The sequence below is a fragment of the Pleurodeles waltl genome, chromosome 7 (assembly GCF_031143425.1).
Source record: "Pleurodeles waltl isolate 20211129_DDA chromosome 7, aPleWal1.hap1.20221129, whole genome shotgun sequence".
Lineage (NCBI taxonomy): Eukaryota > Metazoa > Chordata > Amphibia > Caudata > Salamandridae > Pleurodeles > Pleurodeles waltl.
The window spans coordinates 744,303,915-744,327,558 of record NC_090446.1 but is presented as its reverse complement, the minus strand read 5'-3'; positions in this window follow the sequence as shown (position 1 = coordinate 744,327,558).

Here is a 23,644-nt window from a genome sequence, read left to right as displayed (position 1 = left end):
GGTACCTAGTGATCCACACAGGGTGTATACGGTTGAAAAGATTTGGAAAGGGAAAAGTAGCAGCGCTAACTAACTTTTTTTTGTCAAATGGTGAGGGTGGCCAGAGAAATTTTACAGGTGGGTGTTGGCTAGTTCTGTGCAGGTTGTGTGAGTACGACGGAGTGTTATTGTAGACAACAAGATGGAGACAGCACCATTTTATGTCACGCTGCTGTCCAACATGTTCCCTGACAATCAAATTTCTAATTATACAGTGAAACCCGTAGACCTAAAAGGGGATTGGGAGGTGGCCCTAACAGAAATCCAATACTCCAGAACATGGAATACTTTTTCAATGCTCGAGGCCAAATTTACTATGAATCGGGAGCAGGACCCTGTTAGCATCCACACCAGATTTCCTCACGGCTATTCCTCAACCATTGCAGATGTGGTCGAAGCCATCAACAAATCCATAGCCAGCATTGAAACATATACGAATATTCAGCTAGATAACGTTAGACAGGAGGTGTTTCCTGAAGCTCCGAATCGTGAAATCTTGTTTTTCTGTTCAGGTAAATTAGGAAGGGTTTTAGGATCAGTACAGCATACCAAAAGTCGAGTAGAACCGGACTTGTCATGCCATGATATTACTGGAGGTTTCTATACACTCTAAGAGTATAGTAACATCGTAGAGTCATAGGGGATAGTTATTCGTCATTTCTAAGATGGGTCCAGGTGAATGGTGAAAATAACACAATGGTTAATAACCCAACTACGTAGTAATTTCTAGAAACTATTTTGACACCATTACGATCATGATTTACGATGATCAGGCTGAGCCAGAGTCCTTTAAACAAGGAAAAGTTATTGCTAAGCTTCATTTAAGACCGCAAAGTTACAGAGACTATTAAAAAGTCATCACGGTGATTATGAAAACATTTGTGACCCCTCTATATTTAGGGATTATTACACAAACCTCGCTGGATATGGAGCCCCACCCTCACACTTTCAAGGGGCCCCGGTTATATACTGAGCCGGTTTGTGGGGTTTCTTCTGTAATTTGTTTAGAAGAGCCATGCCGTTCTTGAGTTGAGAAGAGGCTATAAAACTGCAAAACCACACGTCAAAGCGGCTGCTACTTATGAATAAGCAAACTCAAGAAGGAGTGGGGCTGGTGTTCAAGTCTCACACATGTGTTAAAAGGAAGCGTGGAGCTTCAAAGCGCAGGGGGGTGGCCCCCTATAAAAAAAGGCACCAATCTTCAAAAAGCGCTCCCAAACAAAGATGGTTGAGTCGGAAGAGAGCTTTGAAGAAGAAGAAGCGAAGGGGCGCTAACGGAATAATTTTTGTTAATGTGGAAAAACCCGCAAACATGTCCTTTGTACATTGCTCATTGGGTGAATGCGCTAAATCAGAGTTAGACCTGTTTTCTCTAAAACCCATGCAGACTAGCAGTGAAAACAATTTTTTCATGGAGGTATTGCCACTAGCCTCTTTAACGCCTTTGGCGCCGATAGAGTATTGTTATGTGTCAGGGTCCACGGATATGTATCTTGATCTCAACAATACACTGCTGCACCTTATCTGTAAAATTGTAAAAGAGGATGGTTCCAACATAGCGAACAACGTTAAAGTTGCAACAGTCGCTTACCTCATAGCAACCATGTTTAATCAGGTGGACATCACCGTTGGTGATTGGCTTATAATGCAAAGTGATAACATGTATGCGTATAGGGCAAACATTGAGAGTATTCTGAATAACAGCTGTGAAGCTTTGGACTCCCAGCTTTCAGCTGGACTCTTCCACTAAGATACTTATGGCAATTTTGAAGCTACGGCGCTGCACGGTCACAATCAGAGTATTTGTAAAAAAGAGCAAACTTCGCTGCAGGCAGTAGACAATTTGACCTCGTAGGCCACACACATTCGGACCTTTTCTACCAAGATAAACTTCTAGTCAAGGTATCAATTTTTTGTGCATGTAACAATAAAAGTCTACAATAAAAAAAAATTAAACTCAAAGTCAGACTATACATTTTCATTCTGCCACCAAGACACACATTTATAATTAAAAAAACAGATGACAAGAGTGATGAAACAGTTAAAAAGTGTTTATTTTGCATAGTTTTAGTACAAGTATTAAGCAGCTAAACATACTAAAGAAATAAATGCTGAAAACAACCAATCAATACATTAACTGCTGTAAAACTTTACACACAAACAATGTAGTACATGTACATAGGATCAAAAGTCAGAAGCATCACACATATATTCACATGTTTCTTTTTGACGGCATCTTTTTAGATGTCAGAGTTAAGTTGTACCAAGAGGGGATTGCTGGGGGCTGAATGGAGTTGCAGGCATCCCAGGGGTGGGTTTCAAAACAACTGCTGATGGTGTACTTGGTGGGCTGTGAGCCGGATTTTTCAAACTTTCAAGCAGCAGCCAGTGTTCAGCATTACCGGTGAGCCTAAAACGAACGCTGAGTTCTGCAGCGGCCTGTAGAAACTAGTCCCAACCTCTAGGCTCTTTCTGGGTGATATGGTTTTGGGGTGTTTGAAGCCTTTGACGAGGTTGTACATATGATATCCAACAACCGGCTGTCCTTTGTAGAGCAATTCACCCTGATCATTCCACAAGGTTAGATCTTTAGAAGCAAACATTTTACTTAGTAACATCTGCCCTGCCCCTCTGTACCTCTGACTTATATTTTTTAAAAGTTCTTCAACACAGATGTCAGAGGATGTAGGTTTTGAAGGCAATGGTTGTGAGTGCTGTTAAGCCTGAGGTGCTGCGAGGGCTGGAGGTGGTGGATCAGAGTCAGGGTTATATAATGAGTCAGAGTGTTTTTTTCAGCTTCCCATTGCTTGTAGTATTGTAGGAAGTTCTGAAGAGCTCTGGAGTAAAGATCCTCTTTGTTGAAAGGTTTTAAATCAGTACGGTTCAAAATGTTTTTAATCTCGGCATCTAGGTGTAGTGTTTAATTTTTTTGTATATCCCATACGTTGCTCATAGACCAGCCCAACTGTTCCAGTTAGCACGGCAGCAAGTACATCTTTTGGGTATAATCCATCAGTTCCCGGTTAGGAGGTTTGTAATTAAAGGAGTGCCCCTATAAAGCCACCTGATTGTTTTACAAGTTTCTTCCTATAAATGAGGGACACCCTTTTATTAATAAGCTTTTTTTGCACAATTTCTGAAATAACAGCCACTAAGTCGTCCGATGCTGCGCACAGGATGGCCTTTCTTTGTTTGGGGCTAGCAGCAGTTACTAGCATTTCAGGAAGAGTTAAATTACGGCATACGCGAGCAGACATGGTCAACACCTTATATTATAAGGGTTAGAAAGTAAATGTTACAAAAGTCTTTTTAATGATTCTTTTGATAGGCCTGGGGTCTGATTTTGGGTGTATAAGCTACAGGGGATCTGATGAGAAAATATCAGCACTTACCCCTGAGGTTTATTTTAGTGTTGTTTGTTAAACGCTTCTTAGAAAAAGTGAGTGTTTCCTGGTACATCTGCTTAGCAATGAAATATTTGTTGTTTTTCTAAGGGGATTTAAATAAAACAAGGTCTGAGGCATTCACAGTTATGGACCGCCTGCTCTTACCCTTGCAAAACGAATTCTGCACAGTGTAGCATATGCTTAGATTATGGTGGTGTGAATATTGGGTAAAAGCTTTTTCTATCTCAGGATGATCCCCGCCTTCGCGCAGAAGATTGTCTACAATCACTATGTTTACAAGGTGTGTAGGTAACAGTGCATCGTCGTTGAGATTACTAGGTATGCCTTTTATAAATTTGATGTGTGGGAACATTAGGGATTGTTCTGTATAAAGATCTTGCCATCATGAATAAAGCCAGACAATATTGTTAGGAGTTTGGGATAAAACAGTGGGAGCATTTTCTAAAATCTTCTTTCTAAAATCACTGTCACCTCAATTTGAGTCTAATGTCACTTTAATAACCATACAGCAGGGTTTTGTAGTCCTCAGTGAGGCCTCTTTTATCAAACACTATATGTAAGGTTTTAGGATAAAGGTTGGGTGGTGATTTCCCACCACTTTTTGGACTGCACTATGCTAGGCTGCTGTACAGCAATTTTATTATTTTCATGGGTGTCGAAAATAGAGTATTTGCTCACCAGATCCTTTAGACAGTCAAAATTGATTTTGACTGTACTGTTGACATTTAAGGTGAGAACCTTGACTTTCGTACACACTGTATTGTTTAAGGTTTTATACAAATATGTTTTGGGTCCAAATGAGGTGAAGCCCATTATGTGCTCGCCCTTTTGTACTTCACTGTTCAAATGACCTAGATAATGATACAGACACTGGTCCTGTAGTTTATCCAGCACTCTGCAAAGTTCTAAACGGGCGAGAGAGGTTGTAAAACATGCTATGAAGATTTTTATATTGTTACACGTCGTAGGGTACTCTTTAGCGTACTTCCAACACAGAGCTGCAGTCTCATCAACGATAAACTCACACCTGGACACCTCATAACACAGGGTAAAAAGGTACATGAACAACTCATAAGGATCTGTTATTATGATCTTGTTTGACAAGCGTGTACACCTTGTGAATTTCCCCCATAAGGAGTTTAGGCAGAGTTTGGCTAACTGCCAACGGTCAGGGTTGACTTCGATGAATTCGGGTCATAAGCGTATACCCTTGTGAGTGTAGTAGTCATTTATGTACATTTGCTTGGAGGCCTCATTACCACACTACTCTGGAAACCCTAAAGCCTTCTGTTTGTCTCTTAGAAACAGGTTGATATAGTTAGAAAAGAGTTGTGTTGTCATACTTTCAAAGTGCCATATTTCCACTATTTTATAAAGTCGATATCTTTTCTCTAGGGCCTTTTGTACCTCAATACTATACCATGTGCCAGTCAGCATCATTTGGTCTTCGCTGTGTCTACACACGCTAGTCTCTTTACTTTAAGCACATGTAGGACATAGTGGGAACATTAGCTTACTGTTGACTCTGTATGGTAGTACAGAGAAGTAAAGGCAGTGGAGTGGGTAGATTTGGCATTTAATGAGCCAAAAGTATTCACCAAGGGGCTTAAAGTCCCTGTATATGATGGTGGGGTGGCCCACAGGGTATAACATTTGCTTATTCACAAACGAATACAGACTTGTGATATCATAATAGCGTATTTTCTCACCTTCGCCCACAGCCCTGTACAGCTGTATAGCATTTGTTCTTTCCCCCAAAAAGGGGTCACAGGGCTCCATAGGCTCCGGTAGCTGGCGACTCTTAATGAAAGACACAATCTCAGCATTCTTTGTTAGCATATCTAACCAATCATGCTCCCAAATGGTTCTCACGTCAAAGCTGCAGTTTTTAACATATTGCACCTTCATCAGAGTACGCCTGTGTAAGTGCTCAAACTTGGTGTCCACCATCCTGTTAAACTCATGGGGTTTGTAACAATGAGGGTAACCGTGGTAAAAACATCGTTTTTATTCAAAGGCCATTTGCACACCATTAATTATGTCATAACTCTCAAGATAATAAGGCCCAAGCAGTATTCACCACTCTGTAATGCATGTGGAACGGCTATGTTGTCCTTGTCAGAGATATACATGAGCCATTGGATAGAGGGGGTTGAATTACACTCCTGTTTACCACTAGAGAAGTCTGGCGGTACTAAGGCGATGCTGTACGGTTTCAAAAACATGTGCTTGCAGATAGACATACACATGGAAGCCAGTGTGATATTTTGGAAAGGGTCTATGTATTCTGCAGTCTTTGTCATCTGGGGTATGTTGCACTTCAAAACCTTCACCCGCTTGGTCATCTCCACCACTAAATCTCTTAAAAGGTTGCAGACTTTTTGTAAGATCGTTATATCGGCCTGACAGTAAGCTTTCAACTCTGTTTGAAAATGACTTATTTTCATAGTTTTCATTGTACCTTTGTAGAAAGCTCTCTTTCTTAGTCGGCATCATATATTCTACATCGTAACTGTCTTCCAGAGGCATGGGACCTCATAATCCTGGCTGGCCCAGGTGTTTAAAAGGTGGGGGAAATAACCTTTACAATCTGGGAAACCAAAGGCTTTTGGTAATTTACTAAATTTCAGGGGTAGAAAATGTAGGGTATCGATGAACCTTATTTGAAAAGGCACCACCGTTAACAGCACCAGTTTGGAGTCCTGGGTTATGGGTTCTACAGCCATCTTTTTACCAATCATGGTTTGCAACATAAAGAAGGAGTAGTACGTTTTCGAGTTATGAGGCATCATAGTATACCCTTTGAATTTTGGCTGCATGAAAGTGGTGAGGAAGTCATTCACGCATGTGCGCCCTTCAAACACCCAGTTGTCATCGGAAGTTAGATGGTGAACATAAATATAATTAGGCTGGTGTACACCTGTCTCCTGTGTATGCCTTATATCAAACACTATGTAATCTTCAGTTTTGGTCTGAGGTCGCCCTTTACCATGTAACACTTCTGTTCTGTCCCATCCTGAAAATACGCCTTACCCCTGGGACATTCCAATCTATCGTGAGTTATTTCAAGAGCCCTCTAGTTTTCTGCCACTCTTGACATAATATGAGCATTGGGTGTAGTGCGATCCACCAGTAACCCTACTACGCTAGTAGTCAGACACGTGTTGAATGCTCCTGTGTTAAAACTGAGCAACCAGCGTTGTTTCTTACCAATGATCTTTAAATCTCTGTTTTGTCGCTCCACAACACTATTTCCCTCTGGATGAAATAGAGAAGAGTAATGCAGTTAGACCCCTAATGAAGCCATGGCATCCCTATAAGCCATTGAGGCAAAAGCAGGGCCCCAGTCCAAATGGAAAGCCGCAACAGCATATGTGCCAATAAGGGCTTGAAAATCTTTAATAACAGTTTGAGTGGCTGCCGAGCGTTGTAGCCAAACCCATACAAATCTGGGGCATGAGTCAACAGGGACTAGGATGTATTTGTATGCACTATCTGGAGTCAGGGGACCACAGTGGTCTAAGAACACACATTGTAAAGGTTTGTTGGAAATTAGGAGGGGTGTCTGTGGTGGGCGTTTGATGGTGGATCCTTTCATTTCCATGCAAATTTCACAACAAAGAACATACTGCTTAGCCTGTTTGTAGAGACCTGGCGACCAATAGCGTTATAATATTGAATTGTATCCGCCACACCAGCATGAGCAAAAGCAACTCCCTCATACGCTGTTTTATTAATTCAGGTCTTAGGTCTTTTTTGGGAATCACTCGAACTCCCATGCCTGGTATTGTTACTTGTGCATCAAACATGCCTGCCATCTGGTAGGAATATTTAGCAGAATATGCTTTAGGTAAGGGCGTGCCATCAGCCGAAGCTTTCACAGCTGCTAGTGTTTCATCATCCTCTTTCAATTTATTATGAGTTACTGCAGCAACAGAAGCCAGAGGTACTGCTGATTTGGCTGCCTCGTCATCCAAAGTGTTGCCCTCAATGTGTATTCCAACACGCTGATGTCCTAGTGTATGTAGAACATAGACATTAGGTAGCATTTCTTTCAGGTCTGCTACTTTCCCCCACAGAAGTCTATTTTTAATGGTGTTTCCTTTTGAGTCTCTGAGCACATTTTGGGGACAGTAATGCAGAAATTCATTGAAGGACTGGACACAATAGTATGAATCACAGACAATGAACGCCATCTGCCAAGGATCCGTATATTCCAGTGGCATCACCAGAGCCTTGAGCTCTGCAAGTTGTGCAGTGCAATCTCCTAGAGTCTGCTTGTAAGTATTTTGTAGAGGAAGCTTGCCATCCTTCATATATCCACTCACGACTGCACAAGCAGCTGAGTGTTGATGTTTGGTGCCTTTTGCTGGTTGGGCTGAACCATCAGTATATAGGATTGTATGATATTGTTCAATAGGCAATGTATTTGATGGAACTGGATACTCAAGGTCATATTGTAAGAATTCTTGGGTTTGTAATTTGGAGTCAAAAACATAGTCAACATCAGTGGCTGTCAGAGACGTTGCCCATTGGATCCAGCGTGGATGCAACACTTTAGCGTTTGGAACGCTCACTTTGGTAACAGCCTCAAGCGCTGGAATTGCAGATATGACAATAATGCGCTTCACCTGGGTCAGAGGTCTCTCTTTAAGGACCGCCATCTGAACAGCGGTGAGGATTGTCTCAGTGGGAGCAAAGCGTTGTTCATCTGTGGAGTATAAGTGTTATAATAAATTGGGACGGTCTCACTGTCATTGAATGTCAGATAGGTGAAACCAATTGTCCCAGCAATTACTCTGATGACCCAATGTTTTTTATTGTTCCTTGTATGTAAGTGTTTGCTTGAAGCATTTCTTTTTGTGAAACTCTTAGAATACGTGTGTGTTCAACTGTCCAGAATTTGCTGGTAAAGTCAGGATGTGTTAGGTCATAGAATGGTTTAATGCATTGTGCATAATCTGGAATGTATGTTCTGCCAAAGTTTAAAAAGCCCAACACTGACTGGAGCTTTTTTATTGTGGTTGGTGGTTGTAGTTGTGGGCATTTGTCTAAAAATGAGGGTGCAGAGCTTTTGCCTTCATCCGACAGTTCGGATCCCAGAAACAGCACACTAAGGAAGGCTATTTTTTTAAAGTTGAATTTTAGATGATTTTGGCAAATCCTACAACAATGCAGGCTACCTGTCTCAAATGTTGCATGAGGTCGTCGTCTGTGAGATTGATGTTATCCACATATGACAGCGCCTCAAGGGTCTAAGTTGTGTAGGATAGAAGTTACACAGGGTGAGAACAGTCCTTTGCTGTTCTTGTACCCTTATGGGAGTCTGCAGATTTTTTTCTGAGAGGCACTAAAACTTGTTAAGTCCCTACTTTCAGGCGCTATGTTTTGGCAGAAAATCCCGTTGGAAATATCCAGGGTCGTTTTAAATTTTTTACACACAAAGTAGTTCATCAGTGTTGTGCTATGTGCATTTTGTATAGCAAATGTCTTTGTATGACTATTTAAATGTCTGTAGTCTAAGACTATTCTGTATGAGTGGTTGGGTTTAGCGACTGAAAATAATGGATTATCCATTGATGAGTTTGAGGGTTCAATTACACCATGGTACTCTAACTGGTTGAGGATTTCTATCACAGGTGCTTTTGCATCATACTTCATTGGATATTGAGGTTGAGGTTGCGGTTGGGATTTTATTGGTATTATGTGGTGGGATAATCTTTGTCCCACCCTACATGATTGCGAAATAACGCAAGTGCTTGGGCCACTGTCCAATCAATTGCGTACATTTTAACAAGCATTCTGGGAACAAGGGGAGAGAAGGACTTTTCAATAATATTCTCTCCGTAAGGGAGATAGTGGATAAATTCTGTTGGCCAATCTTTTTCAGCCAGTAAAATATCATAAATAGAAATGGTGCGGTCCCAAAGGATGTCCTCTATCATGTGTTCAATGTCACCTTCTAATTGATAGTTACTTTATACACTCTATTGGGTGTGGAGACACTCATGCACACAGTCTCAAATTGCAAGAAGTCATCCGTTGCTTTCGCCTCCAGATGCTGTTGAAGATCCTGGAGAACTATTGTGACCTCTGCCGCACTGTCGAGCAGTGCCAGTGCCCACTTCCTGTTCTTCAGTAAAGCCCTCTTCTTGAGTGGAATGTCAGATTGTAACTGCTGCAACTTTTTTCTTTTTAAATTGGGGTTTTTGTTGGGGAAGTTTATCTTCTTTTTTAAATGAAACTTCAGATGAGCGTTGTGAAACCTTTCAATGTTTCACATACTCACTTGCCGGCTCTGACCACCCACCTCTCTCACTGAGTTTTTCTGGTGAGTCCTGAAAGGAACTAGATTGGCGTGTATCAGTATATTGATATCTGTCAGGTGTTTTTATATTATCCCTATTTCTAAGGTTATACCTGTTTTGTGGGTTCTCCGCGTGTGGTGATTCTCCCCTTTTTCAGCTGTTTGTTGTTTTTCATCCCAGCGTTTTTTAGAACCATCAGGCGCTTGCTTGGTAGTGTCTTTGTTAGATCTACCTTGAAATTGTTGTTTAATAGGTCTAGCCCCCAGACTATCTTGACCAAAACTAGAATGGGTCTCTGCGATAATCCTAGGCAGCTCACGTTCTTGATCCTGTAAAGGAACCTCCCGGAGCTGCATGTGCACTAATAGTGCAACTGCTTCCCCTTTAAGGTTACTTAATATAATTGAAGATACTGTGGCAAAATTTCCCATTAAATGCATCTCAAAATCCACGTCCGGGGCAGCCTCGTATTCATCTTGAATTTGTTTTAAGACCTCCAGAATATTGGCATGTGTTTGTGTACCATGTGAGGTAGTATAGGGCCCATGTATTGCAGTTACCAACTGTGGGAACCATCCCGAATGGCAAGCACATAGTGAGAATTCTATTTTTATCCTGAGATCCCGTATGGGGAAAAACAGCTTCCAGTGCATTTATTTTTTGAGCTAACCAAAACGGAATTTACTCCTGCTTGGCGGGTACGTTACCCATGATCGAATGTACAGTAGCTGGGTTAATGCCTGGCAAAACTGCATGTGGTTGCACTGGGGCAGCACATGCTTGGTTAGCATTTAATGTTTGCAAAACAAACTATACTAACAGTCTGTATATTGTCATGAGCTTTATATATAGGCAGCGAGCCTCAGATACTGCCAAGGTTGCTGCTTTGGGATGTGGTGTATATGTGGCCAATAAAGGCCATGTCGGGCCATTATTGCTCAGAGGACCCAACTTAACATGTAATATTGTATGTGGTAAGGCACCATTAAGCCAGTTATTATGGACTTGATAAGATAAGGGTATCTTTAGATGTGCATAAGCTCTGTATTGTGCAGGTGCATTTGCAGGTGTGTAGTGATGACATTTATTTGTGTTCCCACCTGCTGCTGGAAAGGTGACCTAAGAATAAAACATTTCTGTTCTGTAGGCTGGATGTGCCTCAACAACAAATGTGACCGGACCCCCTTGGGCTGTGTTGGAAAATGGGTTATTGGTAAGGGCAGGTAGGTACCTACACCTAGCAACAAGCCACTAACCTCCACCTAGGTACAGTTAGGTCTCAGTAAATTAATCCCAGCTCAACCCTTGGTAGCTTGGCAACGAGCGTCAAGGCTTAACTTAGGAGACAGTGTGTAAAGCATTCAAATATCACAAAACAGTAATGAAATAAAACACAGGAAACAGTTTAAAAATCCAAAACCAATTTATAAAAATAGTTTATATTTTTATCTTTAAAATGACACAAAAACGAATAAAATCGGATAAAGGGAACCGGAGATATGAATTTTTAAAGAATTATTACTTTTCTAGCGCTTAGAAACAAAAAGCGCCAATCGGGTCATCTGGTTGCACCTCGACCGGGGCAAAGTCAAAGTTTCAGGCCGACCGCGATGGAGCCCTGCTCGGCTACAAGTCGCGGGAGGCCTCGGTTAAAAAGTTACCTTCTGACTTAGTCTCTTTTTTGAAGTTTTTCTTCACCGGGACGAACCTGCCAGTTGAATCCGACCTCCTGGAGCCCTTGTCCGGATACGCGATGTGGGTTTCCTCGGTGGAGACTTTTACCTTCGGACTTAGTCGTTTTTTCAAGATGAAAATCCTTCGACCGGGGTAAACCTGGATCTTGATCCGACGTCCGTGGAGCCCTTCTCGGATACGATGGCTGGGAGGTCCCGGTCAACTTTTTACCTTCGGACTTAGTCTCTTTTTCGGATGTTTTTCTTTACCGGGACGAACCACGAAGTCAGGCCGGGTCGCGGTTGAGGCAAGCCGGCTAGAATTTCCGCGGCGGGTCGGTCCCTCTCTGGAGCTTTTTTACAAAATTTTTCAAATCTTCTCCAAACTTCTGGGGCTTCACCCAGATGTTCTTTTAAGGTTCTTTTGGGGTCCACAGCTCACCCCAAGGGTCCAGAAGTTCTGTGATGGTCCTTGGGGGGTGCGGACTTCAACTCCCAGAATGCACCTGGCGCAAACTCCTTTTTGGCCACTGGACAGTGGTCAGCTGGTCACTTTTTCAGGAGTTGGTGCAGGGGACTCTGGATAGCAATTTTTCACCTGTAGCAAACAGGGAGTCCCTCCTTGAACCAGTTGAAGCCAGGCAAAGTCCTTCTTGTGGTGAAGCCCAAGTGTGCAGCTGGTGCAGTCCTTCTGAGTGCAGGTTCCAGGTGCAGGCCAGGGGTCCAGCAGGGCAGTCCTTCTTCTCCTTTAGTTCCTTCTTCTTGAAATTTGGTGGGGATCTGAGGTGTGGGTGCAGGTCTGCCAGTTTTATCCTTGCTCCTGGGTGAAAAGCAGGGGGGCCCTGGTTCTCCAATCAGGGACAGGGTCGTCCCCCTGTGATGACCACTTCCTGGGAAGTGTGGCAAAAATCCATCCCAGAAGGCAACAGTCTCTAAAAATCCAACATGGATGAATCTGATTTTTGGAGGTTACATCTGGCTGAGCCCACCCACTGGTGTGGCTAAAAATCATAAACACACCCCTCTCCTGCCCTCTCCTAATCTAATCAAGGGGGCACCTAATTGTCTGGGGTTGCAGGATGTGGGGGTGTTGCTGGGTGCTCCAGATGTCCTTTTCTGCCTTTGAAGAACAATTTGGCAGCCCTCCCCCTTCCTGCCTCACCATCTGCTGAGGGGAGATTCTCTCCCCCAAGCACATTCCTTTGTGTGAAGCCAGGCCACTTCACATCTCATCAAGGCAGCCTGGCAGAAGCTGCTGCAGGCTGGCCAATCAGAGCACAGCAGCAAAAACAATGCAGAGCTGAAATTGGCAACTTTTTAGGTAAAGTCTAAACTTTTTATCTGGACAAGTTATATTAAATCCAACAACTGGAAGTTGTGGGATTTATAACAACAATCAATTTGATACCAAATTCTTGGTATGTAACATTTAAGGAGACTTTAAGATTTAAAATAAAGTCTGCCCATTCTAGCCTATGAAGGCCATTTACTTCAATGAGGGAAAAACGAATTTGGCAGTTTTTACCTCACCAGGGCTTATAAATCTATTTTTATAAAGTCCCTGCTTATAGTTACATGGCACCCAGCCCTAGGGGCACCTAGGGCACACCTTAGGGGTGACTTATATGTAAAAATAAGGTAGTTTAAGACTTTGGAAGTACCTTTAATTCCAAAGTCGAATTTGCATATAACTTTAATTTAAAAGCAGCCATCAAGGTAGGCTTGCTTTTAAAATGACACTGGGCACCTCAGCAGTGCACCTAGGTGTGCACCACCTATGCTGTTGTCCCTAAACCTACATGCCCTACCATATACTAGGGACTTATAGGTAGGTTAACTTAGCCAATTATAATTAGCCTAATTTGCATATCCCTTTTACACAGAGCACAGGCCCTGGGACTGGTTAGCAGTACCCAGGGCACCATCAAAGTCAGGAAAACACCAGCAAAAAGAGGAAAATGGGGGCAAAAAGTTATGGGGCCTCTGCAATCAGCCCTGTTTTCTCACAGGCTGTTAGACCATTTGTCAGTAAATGTGCAGTAAGGGGAGGTCGCATATTTATTGCAATTGCTACCCTTTGTGGGTTCGCCATATTAATGGTAGATATATGTTAAGAGATAAGAACAATGTTAGACCTGACAGCCTTAGGGTGGTCACCCCTAACCTTTTGCCTGCCTCCCTCCACTTTTTAGACACTGTTTTTGCTGGTTTTAGGACTCTGCACACTTTACCACTGCTAAGCAGTGCTAAAGTGCAAATGCTCTCTCCCTTTAAACATGGTGACATTGGCTCATACCCAATTTCCTTATTTAATTTACTCATAAATTCCTAGTAAAGTGAACTATATGTGCCCAGGGGCTGTAGATTAAATGCTACTAGTGGCCCTGCAGCACTGGTTGTGCCACCCACATAAGTAGCCCCTTAACCATGTCTCAGGCCTGCCATTGCAAAGCCTGTGTGTGAAGTTTCACTGCCAATTCGACATTGCATTCAAAAGTACTTGCAAGCCTTAAACTCCCCTTTTCCTACATATAAGTCACCCGAAAATAGTCCCTAGGTGCTGTGTAGGTGAAAGGCAGGACAGGTACCTGTGTAGTTTATATGTCCTGGTAGTGCGCAACTCAAAAATTTCATTTTACACTGCTGTGAGGCCTGCTCCTTTCATAGGCTAACATTAAGACTACCCTCATATACTGTTTGAGTGGTAGATTCTGATCTGAAAGGAGTAACAAGGTCATATTTAGTATGGCCAGAATGGTAATACACAATCCTGCTGACTGGTGAAGATGGATTTAATAGTACTATTTTGGAAATCACACTTTTAGAACGTGAGCATTTCTCTGCACTTAAATCCTTCTGTGCCTTACAATCCATGTTTGGCTGAGTCAGTTGACAGCTCCCTTGTGCATTTCACTCAGACAACCCCAAACACAGGATGCTCAGTCGCATCTTCACACAGCTGCATACTGATTGGGTCTTCCTGGGCTGGGAGGGTGGAGGGCCTGACACTTACATATCAAAGGACAGCAGCATGACCTCACATAATGGACTGCCAAACCCCCTACTGGGACCCTGGCAGACAGGATGGAACTGAAATGGGAGCTTGTGCACTTCTAAGCCACTCTTTGAAGTCTCCCCCACTTCAAAGGCGTATTTGGATATTTAAACAGAGCCTCTGACCCTACCAACTCAGACACTTCTGGACAAGATACCACAGGGGAAGAAACTCTGAACCAGAACCTGCAACCTGCCAAGAGAAGCTGCCTGACTGCCCAAAGGACTCACCTGACTGCTTTGCTGAAAAGAACTGCTGCCTTGCTGTTGCCCTCTGGCTCTGCTGAGAAGTGCTCTCCAAGGGCTTGGATTGACATTGCCTCCTGTTTTCTGAAGTCTCAGGGCCAAAAAGACTCAGGGGGTCATTCTGACCCCCGCCGGCGGCGGATGCCGCCGGCCTGGCAGGAACCACCAGAAGACCGTACAGCGGTCGAAAGACCGCAGCGGTCATTCTGAGTTTCCTGCTGGGCTGGCGGGTGACTGCCAGAAGGCCGCCCGCCCGCCCAGCGGGAAACCCCCTTCCACGAGGATGCCGGCTCCGAATGGAGCCAGCGGAGTGGAAAGGGTGCGACGGGTGCAGTTGCACCCGTCGCGATTTTCAGTGTCTGCTATGCAGACACTGAAAATCTTTGTGGGGCCCTGTTAGGGGGCCCCTGCAGTGCCCATGCCACTGGCATGGGCACTGCAGGGGCCCCCAGGGTCCCCACGACACCCGTTCCCGCCAGCAAGGTTCTGCCGGTCAAAACCGCCAGAACCAGGCTGGCGGGAAGGGGGTCGGAATCCCCATGGCGGCACTGCCTGCAGCGCCGCCATGGAGGATTCCTCAGGCCAGGGGAAAACCGGCGGAAAACCGCCGGTTTCCCTTTTCTGACCGCGGCTTTACCGCCACGGTCAGAATTGGCCTGGATGCACCGCCAGCCTGTTGGCGGTGCATCCGCGGTCCCCGACCGCCAGGGTCAGAATGACCGCCTTAATCTCTGCAAAGAACTCTTCGACGCACAACCTGCCAAAAACGATGCATAGTCTGCATTGCGGTGGAAAAAATCACCACACGCCGATCTGGAACGACACAGCCTGGCTCCCCGAGTGGAGATCAACGCAGCACCAGTGTTGCAACCGGAACTGCAACGCACGGCCCACTGAACTGATGCGTAGCTGAGCCGGAACGATGCAGCCCGACTTCCTGCAACTAGAATCTACGCAGCACCTCCAGTGAGACAGAAATTCCCCCGCATCGCCCACGGGATCAACACAGCCCCTGTGAGTTTGTTCTGTGCACCCAGGATTTCTCTGTATCGTCTTCAGGGCACCTAAATACCCCGCAACCCTAAGAGGATCCACGTCCGCTTGCCGGAAATCGACGCAAGGCCCTTGTCGCATGAAAAATATCAACGCACTGTCTGTGTGCACCCAGAGAAACTGACCCATACCTCCCCGTTTTCCACACATCTCCTCATCTGCGGCACCTTACGGATAATTTAGAAGCAAACCTGGTACTTTGCACTTATACATGACTCTCATTGCTTTTAAGAACTTAAAACTCTTTTTATCCATTCCTAAAGTGATATTTCAATGTGTACTTCTGAAATCTTGATAGTTTTGACCTGCATTTAATCAGTATTCTATATTTTTCTAAACTTGTGTGGTGTATTTTTGTGGCATTTATACTGTGTCATTGCATGATTTATTGCACAAATAATTTACACATTGCCTTCTAAGTGAAGCCTGACTGCTCAGTGCAAAGCTACCAGAGGGTGGGCACAAGATAATTTGGATTGTGTGTGACTAACCCTGACTAGGGTGAGGGTCCTTGCTTGAGCAGGGGGTAACCTGACTGCCAACCAAAGACCCCATTTCTAAGAGACACCAAGTGGAGATTGGTCCTTTTAAGGTTCAAGCTTAACAACCTAGAGCTCAAGATAGGTACTACCTATTTAGCTGAGGAGTAAATCCTCAATACTACAGACGTATTTGAAAAAAGTATCTAGGTGCCTTTAGCTTTTAATGAGAGAGAGATACTTAGCAGGATCTGAAAATTAGTGCCTGACCAAACGTTGGCAGCGCCATGTCGCGTAGGTTCTAATTATGCTAATGTGGCTACTGGATTTGGGCAACAGGATCAGATGGATTGTGGGTATTAGTATGATTCCACGCCACATGACACCTGTCAGCCTAATCTGGGTTTTCTGGCTAACTAGCAGAGCCTCATCTCTCGCCGAGATGATTGTGGAAACCGGGTGTATGACAAGGAGGACTCCTCAGGGGAGTCGTGGTCAATCAGATCTCATCCCTTTCTCTTAGTTGCAAAAGTCTCAAATAGGCAAAGACAACAGAGGCAGATTATAGTTCAATAAGGATTTATTGAAGTAATTGCATTTTAGATAGAAAAGCATGTATTGCAATAACTAGGGTGATAAAACACAATAAAAGCAACCAGGTGACTAAAAGAGTAAAACACAAAACAACCCTACCATATTGTTACTAGGAGTGAGCTAGATTTCACCTACCTACACTATGTTTGAGCACAGCGTAATAAGCCTAATCTGCCCTTCTGGTTTCCCCTGGGAGTACATCATCCCTCATACCTGGATAAAGAAGACTGTAGTCTAGGGAGACACCGCCCCCATGTGGCTCAGGGGATCGGACGTCTAGGTAAGTACCTTTAGCGAAGCAATCAGCATACAGTGGTGGTTATCTGGCTGGAATCTCCCTCGAAGGTGTCTGGGACAAAGGAGTGTTTTTATAATAAAACAACTGATATTCTAAGAAATGGTCCCCACGGATGAGTGTTTGGTTTTCTTTGAAGACACAGCTCCCATGTTTGTAAGCAACCCTATCTGACTGTAGCCTCGGAAAAAACACATTTAAAATAAATATTCTGCTAAGAAAGTGATGTTTCCTAGGCAAAAGGACAATGAGACAGAGAAAATAAACAGCACCGCAAATGTGGCTATTGATAGAAAAATAAAGCAATGCTGAATAAAATGTAACTGGATTAAAGTGCACATCGGCAGGACTAGTCAGCTAAAACATCATGTCTAAGATATGACTAAAATAGCTATACAACAATCTTACTATACAAAATACTCTTTAATGGTCTGGAAACACCACACTCATGTCCCTGAACCATGAGGGATATAACTATAAAGGTCCTATGTTACTATTTCCGCCTTATTCTGCAACAGGTTACAGAAATTCCACAGCATCAAACACATCACTGGGTGTCTGACGTGTGAACATCAGACTGTCAATACCCTGCCCCTGGAAACGCAGTTGCAAGTAATCATTAGTACCCACATTGTGTAACAACCTTTCTATGAGTGTTTGCACAGCTTGATGGATGGCTAAAACCCTGTGATCAGAGGAATTTTTACAGTCTAGGTTAACAAACCGGTGTTCTGTAGCGCTAAACCATTCTATAGTACAACTGTACCTTATAATACTTTTTAAAAATACAGGTTCTGAATCCTCAACTTGAGGAATACTGCTGTCTGGTTGGCTCCCTTAGGTATCATTCTGGGGTACCTGACTAAGGTTTGGTGTTGGTGCGTTTTTCAGCCTCCTTGTAAAACATAGTTTGGCTTTCTTTAATTTCCTTTTTAATTGCCCACGGCATCTAGCACTACTAGCCCACTCCTGTTTCTTACAAGCCCAACTGTTTTTAGGTAACCACCCACATCCTATTTGAACAGAAAGTGTTGTATTTACTGGCTGTGCCCCTGCAACTTTACCCACTACAGCCATGGCTGAGGACCCTTCAGGGTTTTGGGGGGCTTCTAGTCTCTGAACTTGACCCTTTGAAGTCCTAAAACACCCAATGTTTGTAATGTCCTTTCCTGACTTTATGTTTTGAGGCCTAGCAGTGGTCGTTTTATATGTCATGGTATTGGATTTTGGGGCTTTTAAGGAGTTGTTGGCGGATTCCAGAGACTTTTTGCTTTTGAGTGCTCATACAAAACATAGAAGTTTAGGGGGTATATCAAGGGATTTGTTTTTACATTTAGACCTCTGAAACACCCTTAGTACTAAAAGCTGATCTTATACTCCTTAGGGTGCCCTGACAGCCTAGTCATGCTGGTATATTGTCTATGTCTACAGCGTCTGCTTCACAAGATTGGACCTTATACACCTTTCCAACCTCTGTAGTTACGCTGTCTAGGGGGTCTGGAGGACCCGGTATCGCGCCCCGCCTTCCCAGTTTTAAGGTCTTGAAGTTCAGTCTGGATTTTAGTTTTCTAACTGCCTGCTGTATTTCTTTCATATATGTTTCCAATACCCAGTTGTGCTTCAAAGCACCATATTTTGGTTTGTTACTTGAGGCATTAGATGTGTGGTGCATAATACTCTCGACCCTCCCAGCTGCAGTACTGTTGATAACATCAATAACCCCTTTCTGAATGGGAGGGTCAGGATGGGTCAAAAAAACAGGGCCCCAATCCAAACACTCGGGTGCTTCAGAGGTCTGTTCCTCGCTGGACGGGGTTCCAAAACTGTGATTTTGTGACCCACTACTACCTGTACTGCTGTCATGGTATGTTGAGGAGGAGGTGGAGGACCAATGCGTGCAAGCACTTGATGTAGGGCTGGTGGGGTAATGCGCCCCTGGGGGTGTAAATGGCAACAATCAGATTTGGGGAAGTTAAATGGTGGTCGTAATAACTCAAGGCCTCAGCGATGTAGGAAGCGCTGGGGCTTGGATCGGGTGATTGAGGTATAGATGATTGCAAACCTTCAGGAACGTGTTAGAAGGCCCACTGTACGATGATGTGGCAGTTGCTTCAGAACTCTCCACCATACCAGCTAGAGCCCTGAGAAGTCCAATACAACCTGAATAAGGGTTCTCTACAGGGTGACCATTTTCTAAATGTGTGTCCAGAAGACTGGGAGGGCTAGTTATACAGGGTGTTGGTGCTAGGTAGCCACCAGGCACATCTGTATTAGGCTCCTCAAACGTTAAGCAAGTTAGACCATTGCAGACTATGTAGAATGGCCTGAGATGTAACTGTATTTTTAAAAGGCAGGTCTGAAGGCAATGATTATAGCTCAGCGTGTGCCTGCTTCTTCGTGCTGTTCTTTGAGGAAAGCCAATTTATTTTAGTTTTGTTGCAGTGGTTAGGGTCCCAACTATTGGTTCTACATGGTCCCAGGTGATGTGTGTCTGAGGGTGAAAGCATTCCACTGTCAGTGTGTCTAAACCCTTACACATGTGGAGTTCCTGTAGAAGTGCTCAGGGTACTGGGCATAGCCTTTTTATTGCTGCTAAGGGCTGTGCCTGGTCTATGACAGCTTGAAGTTCAGTCTGGATTTTAGTTTTCTAACTGCCTGCTGTATTTCTTTCATATATGTTTCCAATACCCAGTTGTGCTTCAAAGCACCATATTTTGGTTTGTTACTTGAGGCATTAGATGTGTGGTGCATAATACTCTCGACCCTCCCAGCTGCAGTACTGTTGATAACATCAATAACCCCTTTCTGAATGGGAGGGTCAGGATGGGTCAAAAAAACAGGGCCCCAATCCAAACACTCGGGTGCTTCAGAGGTCTGTTCCTCGCTGGACGGGGTTCCAAAACTGTGATTTTGTGACCCACTACTACCTGTACTGCTGTCATGGTATGTTGAGGAGGAGGTGGAGGACCAATGCGTGCAAGCACTTGATGTAGGGCTGGTGGGGTCATGCGCCCCTGGGGGTGTAAATGGCAACAATCAGATTTGGGGAAGTTAAATGGTGGTCGTAATAACTCAAGGCCTCAGCGATGTAGGAAGCGCTGGGGCTTGGATCGGGTGATTGAGGTATAGATGATTGCAAACCTTCAGGAATGTGTTAGAAGGCCCACTGTACGATGATGTGGCAGTTGCTTCAGAACTCTCCACCATACCAGCTAGAGCCCTGAGAAGTCCAATACAACCTGAATAAGGGTTCTCTACAGGGTGACCATTTTCTAAATGTGTGTCCAGAAGACTGGGAGGGCTAGTTATACAGGGTGTTGGTGCTAGGTAGCCACCAGGCACATCTGTATTAGGCTCCTCAAACGTTAAGCAAGTTAGACCATTGCAGACTATGTAGAATGGCCTGAGATGTAACTGTATTTTTAAAAGGCAGGTCTGAAGGCAATGATTATAGCTCAGCGTGTGCCTGCTTCTTCGTGCGGTTCTTTGAGGAAAGCCAATTTATTTTAGTTTTGTTGCAGTGGTTAGGGTCCCAACTATTTGTTCTACATGGTCCCAGGTGATGTGTGTCTGATGGTGAAAGCATTCCACTGTCAGTGTGTCTAAACCCTTACACATGTGGAGTTCCTGTAGAAGTGCTCAGGGTACTGGGCATAGCCTTTTTATTGCTGCTAAGGGCTGTGCCTGGTCTATGACAGCTGTCTGCAGAACCGGTGCATGGTTTGTTATGGTTCCCTGCGTTGATCACGGTTGATGCTGAAGTCTTTATGTTTGGAAGTGCCACTGTGTTGTTCTTTGAAGGTGGTGATGTCCACCTCTTGTGTGACGGGTCTATGATGTAAAGAAAAAGAAACTACATTAAACTGCTCTATCCTAGAGGCGAAAGTGGTCTGAGAGACTATACGGTTGGGATTCATTTGGCTCTCCAGTTTCTTAAACGCACCTGCTGTGTTCCGTTGTGAGGGCCCTTTCTTTATAGGGGGTCCTTCCTTAGGCATGTAGACTTCTTTTTTTTGGACCATCTTTTTAGTGCCCCCTACCACCTTTTGTGATGCTTGCATGCGGTTTGTTTGTGGGGTCCTGGAAAAAAAATGAATAAATGTCATATTGACAAAACAATGCATTATCTATGCAGGCTCTCTGAGGGTAACATCTACAGGTTCTTTATGGGAATTTTTGGACCAACAAGTTTGATGTTTACACTACATTTACACAAGGACATTTTATTTATCTGAAAAAGCTGTATCCTGAGACAGGTTGCCCCGCGCGTTTTGAGCCTGGAGGATTTGCTGTAGAGCACCCATAGCCAGCTGTAGTTCAGCATCATAGCCTGTAGAAGCATGCAAACATAGGAAAACATTATTAGAAAAATAAAGAAATAACTATGGAGACAACGTTGTTTAGGATGGAAGTTGACAAGGCTCTCTGAAATATAAATCCCTAGATATATATACCTTGTTGCAAGGCATCCATTTCCTCTGGGGCCAGCGTTAGCTCTTGGGGATCCTTTGTACAGAAGAGACAAAGAGGACTTTTAGCTCCTAATGCTTTTTACGCTACCTTCACAATTTCCTGGCAGCCAATCATTTTAAATTATATACTAGTCGTGCTTAATATACTGATGAAACCACAGCTCAACAACCTATAAAAGCACCCAATCCTATTGACACTGCTGATGAGTAAAACACATAAATATAAATGTAAAAGTCTCATTACAGATGCCTCTTTACACTATTTGTTCAGAACTACATTTGGATAGTTTGAATAAATCTTCCACATATAAACACAAACACCTCTTGAAGTCTCTTTGTAACAACTGCTTTTATTTAAGACCATGTTTAGACCCATGCACCGTACTTACTTTTTTAATGCTTAACAGGCTTACTGTGGGCATTACAGGCATAATAAGAAAGACTAATAAAAAATCAACCAAAAGGTTGTAAAAACGTTCACTGTAGTAATTAAAAGTTGAAACAATACACCTCCTAATGAGTACAATCTTTATTGAATAGCAGGATACACATACTTTCAGATGCATATGCTCATACATGTGTCAAATTTCATCAGGAATTTTTACATACACAGCTAAGAAGTCCAATTAATTTTTAAACAATCTCTCTCATTATGTTAACTGCTAAGTATCCTATCAATCAATACAAACTGGTGCTACTACAAGGTACTAAAAGTACAATGCAGAAAACCCTTGTGTTCACATTTCTCAAACACCATGAGCTGTTTATCAAAAAGGCCACATGGTGATGCTGATAGTTAACATAAAATCTAGGAATCTCTCACTATGACATTATTTATTTGGCTCCAGAACCTTCACAGCATTATTTACACACATTACTGTATCATTTACATTTCTTGTAATACCACATCATTACAATAATGATAAACAATATAACACACAACACATAAAAATTTGAAGCATTAAGCTAAATATATATATATATATATATATATATGTACATATTTTGTATTTTCCCTAACTTCCCATGTTCTCAACCATGATGTGTGGGGGTGGAGCTGTGAGGCTGCCTTGCATGGAAGGCTTTGAGCATGCTGTGGATGAGCCCCCCACTTTTCAGGCAACATGTACTTCACACTGGCCTCCCCAACCCTATGGAGACCACTAGGGGCCACATGTCTGGGGGACCACAATTTATCACATATCATCACCGCAGCCTGGGTATGTCATGCAGTGGACAATATTTAAACCACTGCTATTAGGGGTGCAAGAAAAGAATAGCAAACCCCTACTGGTTTGTAAATTAGATTTACCCCATAGTATGAGGGTCTGTAGGGCACCTGTGGGGGGCAGGAACCCGGGCCCTGCGTGAAACGGGTCCCCACCATTACATGAGGGCTTAAGGCCTGGGGCCGTGGGGACTCCGGCGTCCGTCCTAACAACTTGGTATATAGCGCGGGGCTGGGTCCCTGAACCGGCTGGGTCCCTGAGCCGTTAGTGACTCTGGGACTCTGCCCGCATTATATTCAGATTGTAAGGACAGATGCCAGAGTCCCCACAACACCGTCCTAGCATATTGTACATAATGCGGGGCCAGGGTCCCCAGTCACTAGCGCCTTGGGACCCTCCTGGCAGTTAAATGTGATCTGTAAGTACAGTCCAGGGACTCCAGGCCGTCCTTACAACATCTTTATAATAGCGTGCAGGGTCCCGAACCGCTCACAACTTGGGACCCTGTCCGCCATTACACACACATTCTTAGGATGGCCTGGGTACATATATAAATATCTCTCTCTCTCTCTCTCTCTCTATATATATATATATATATATATATATATATATATATATAAATAACACAGCCCTGGTGGATGGGGTCCCCAGGCCCTAATGCTGCCCTTTTTTTAAAACTAATATACTCAACAGAGAATAGAAGGCAGCAAGTCATAGTTTAACCACACCTGACCCGTATTTCCAAAGTCGTAAGTTCATGGGCTGCCAAGAATTAAAAATTCAATTGTATGTACA